General features: G+C 35.2%; 1 pseudogene; it reads right to left on the reverse strand.

Annotated features, from left to right (window-relative positions):
• Window positions 1-726: 726 nt before the first annotated feature.
• Window positions 727-1,553, reverse strand: LOC150004684 (NEDD4 family-interacting protein 2-like; annotated as a pseudogene).
• Between the last annotated feature and the right edge of the window lie 2,376 nt (window positions 1,554-3,929).

Consider the following 3,929-nt stretch of genomic DNA (forward strand, 5'->3'; position numbering starts at 1 on the left):
ATGGGCAATGCTAAAACCCAAGCTTTTCATTTGAGAACCCTTAAAACTGGCATGTCTCTTAAAAAATTTTTTTCCTGTCAAGGATATGTGAAATACCCATATTTTCTTAAAGTTTGTCCTAAAACAAACTATCTTTTAACTCCCAAATGTTCTCTATATATTAAGTTCACTCATCTTAAAGTTAATGAAAAGATATCTAGACACAATTTCTAAGAAAACAATGCAGAAAGTAATTTATTCATGGTTATTTACAGAAAGTTTTGCTAAATAATTATGTAAAATCATGTTAAAAAAATCTGACAAAGCTTTTCTAATAGTCAGCACTGCAGGTTTTAAAAAACTTTATAGCAAAGAATGTTTCATGTGTAGTTACTAGATGAATCCAAGAGCCAGAAACTAAAGCATTTGACATGGTTAATGATTTCAATTTCATTACACTAAACGTCAGGTCAGAAGTCAATGGCATTTACATGCTAGAAGACTGTTTATCACCCAACTCTTTCAATTATATCAAACACTAATTAACCAAATGCGAGTGGACTTTACTGCTACAACTTTGTGGTGTCTTTCAAGTATATGCAAATCTTTCAAAGGGACACATACGCAAATGCACAAAACAAATGAAATATACATATTTAAGAGAATGAACAGAAATGGCTTTTAAGCATAAACCACTCTGCCATTCAATTTTGAAGCTCTATCTTCTCTTAACTGATTCATCTTCTGTTATTAGTAGTCTTTTATCCTATTAAAGTTGTAGGTTTACAAGATGATCTGGAAATTTCACATTGGTGTAAGAAAGGAATGTCTGGTTGATGTAGTCTATACAATAAGAAGAAATATCTTGTTCTATGAGCAGCTGCCATACTTTCAGACATGTTTCTGGCTTTTAGATAATTAACAAATCCTCTGAAGAAAAGGAGCAGACCAAGTACAAGAAATATCCACCAAAGCCAATACTGTCCATTGAAATATCCAGTAAAATAATCAGAAAACCTGACAATAAGGATCCATTTGATCAATGACAGGCCAAATCCACAGATGGCACCATACCGTCCAGCTATGGTATTGGTGATACAGAAGGATAAACAAAATCCAAGCCAGTTGAAAATAAATGCCATGAAAAACGCCAGCATGAAAATCCCATAATTACCCACTCTGAGCTGGTCTGCATCACTAAAGTCATCTCTTGGTGGACACTCTTCCTCCCTTTGACCCAGCAATTCCAGCTCTTCAAATCCACTGAATCCCTTTGAGCTCTTTCTGCAGCTGCAACTGCCATTGCAGCAGCTCTTGCTTTCTCAGCTTCATCATACGTAGGAAGAGAGGCAACAAATGCTGTAGGGAGGTGGCACAGGATAAAACTCACTGTAAACTTCTGTATCTGAAGTTGTAGGTACTTCCACAGTAATACTACTACAAGGTGGAGGAGAAGAGTCTATTTCTAGTACTAATGCTGAAGGAACAGTCCGTATGGTCTGTGGTGTTAGGTTGGAAGTTGATGGTTGCTCTACAGCAGACGACTCTGAGTTATCCTTTTCATTGTGAAGCATGTATGTGGGTCTTTTAAGAATTTGTAGACTTGCACTTCAATTTAGCTTCACATAATCTTCCTTATTTCACTGGTTCTGAGATTTCTGTATTCTCTTTGGTTCTTGTGGGATACTGCTCCCCCATCCTCTGGAAATCCCCTCACCACAACCTCTGTAGACCTGTCTGCTTCACTCAGAACTTTTTTTTCTTTCTTTTTTGTCAGTTTTGCTCTGACTTGGTAGTCTGTTTTGTTTTGTTTTTTCTTTTTTTCCCCTGCCTTCTATACCATCCTGCATGTTAATCCTTGCTGAGGAGGCAGCTAAAGACATTTTCTTTAACTGAGAATATATAGCTGTACATCTTTTCACTTATCTTTTAGGATAACACCTCAGGACAAGTAGATGTTTGTTAAAGTTCTGCATCATTTTCCTTGCATATACCATTTTCTTGATAAATAATTTAAGGTTTTCAACCTTACCTCTTAAAGAAACTTTATAGACCCTTTAAAAAAAGCTATGTGAAGAATTCTTCTAGATATTTATGACACTCAGAACCCCAACCTATTATAGTCTTCTTGTCTATCTAATTGGAGAGTAATTTTAAATTTAAGCCCCATATCAAGACTTAGTTTTTAGAAAAAAATAACTTTTTATGCTCTTATTTTATCAGTTTACATAATATTGAATTAGATATAAAACAAGTATTTTAGGCATTAACAGATTTGATAATGTAGTCAATTAACTCTTGACTGTTGTTGGTACACAATCAAATGATAGACATATGAGAGTAGTTTTGTTATTATATGTGATTGCAGTATGTTTTTCAGAAGAAACAGAGAATTACTCATACAGAAGGTTTCTTAAGTGGGGGTCAGATATGAAAGCTTTTATTGAACTATCTATAGAACAAGTCCTAAAATATCTCTTTTGGAAGGGTGGGAGGAGGAAAAATATTTCAAATTTTACATCACAAAAATATTTTTTTATTTTGAATATTTTATTGTTTATGCTATTACAGTTGTCCCAATTTTTCCCCATTGCCCCCCTTCACTGAGCCATCCCCCACTTCCATAGTCAATCCCCACACCACTGTCCATGTCCCTGAGTCCTTCACATATGTCCTTTGACTAATCCCTTCTTCTTTCAATCAGTCCCCACCTCCCCTCTCCCCTCTTACAGTTCTCTGCCTGTTCCACAATTCTACACCTCTGGCTCTGTTTTTCTCATTAGTTTATTTTGTTCATTAGATTCTTCTTATGAGTGAGATCACATATTTGTCTTCCACTCACTACTTATTTCACACAGCATAATAGTCTCCAGTTCCACCCATGCCATCACAAAAGGTAGGAATTCTTTGTTTCTACTGTTTACTATTCCATTATGTAAATGTACTAGTTTTTTTATCCATTCATTTGCTAAAGGGAACTTAGGCTGTTTTTAATCTTTGGCTATTGTAAATAGCGCTGCCATGAACATACGGTGCATAAATTCTTTTGAATTGTTGTTTTGGCATTCTTTAGGTATATTCCCAACGGTGGAATTGCTGTGTCAAAAGGCAGTTCCATTTTTAGTTTTTTGAGAAAACACCATGCTGTTTTCCACAGTGGCTGTTCCAGTCTGCATTCCCACCAAGAGTGCACTAGGGTTCCCTTTTCTCTACATCCTCACCAGCACTTGCTGTTTGTTGATTTATTCATGATGGCGATTCTGACAGATGTGTAATTGTTTCTCATTTTGGTTTTAATTTGCATCTCTCTAATGGCTAGTGATGTTGAGCATCTTTTCATATATCTATGAGCCATCTGTATGTCCTCTTTGGAGAAGTGTCTATTCAAGTCCTTTGCTCATTTTTTAATTGAATTGTGTTTTTGGTGTTGAGTTGTATGAGTTCTTTACATACTTTGAGGGTTAAACCCTTGTCTAATGTATCATTGGCAAATATGTTCTCCCATATTGTTGGTTCCCTTTTAATTTTGATGATTTCTTTAGCCATGCAGAAGTTTTTAATTTGATGTATTCCCACTTGTTTATCTTTCCCTCTATTTCTCTTGCCTTAGGAGATATATCCTCAAAAATATTGCTACACAAGATATCTTAAAGTTTACTGTTTATGTTTTTCTCTAGAATGTTTATGGTATAATGACATATTAAAGTCTATTATCCATTTTGAGTTTATTCTGGTATATGATGTAAGATGGTGGTCTAGTGTTTTTCTTTTTCTTCTTCTTTTTTTAAATGTGCCAGTCCAGTTCTCCCAACACCATTTGTTGAAGAGTCTCTCTTTATTTCATTGTATGCTCTTGCCGCCTTTGTCAAATATTTACTGACTATAAAGGCATGGGTTTATTTCTGGGTTCTCTATTCCATTCCATTCATCTATGTGTCTGTTCTTTAGCT

The sequence above is a fragment of the Furipterus horrens genome, unplaced genomic scaffold (assembly GCF_987537825.1).
Source record: "Furipterus horrens unplaced genomic scaffold, mFurHor1.1.pri manual_scaffold_7, whole genome shotgun sequence".
NCBI lineage: Eukaryota > Metazoa > Chordata > Mammalia > Chiroptera > Furipteridae > Furipterus > Furipterus horrens.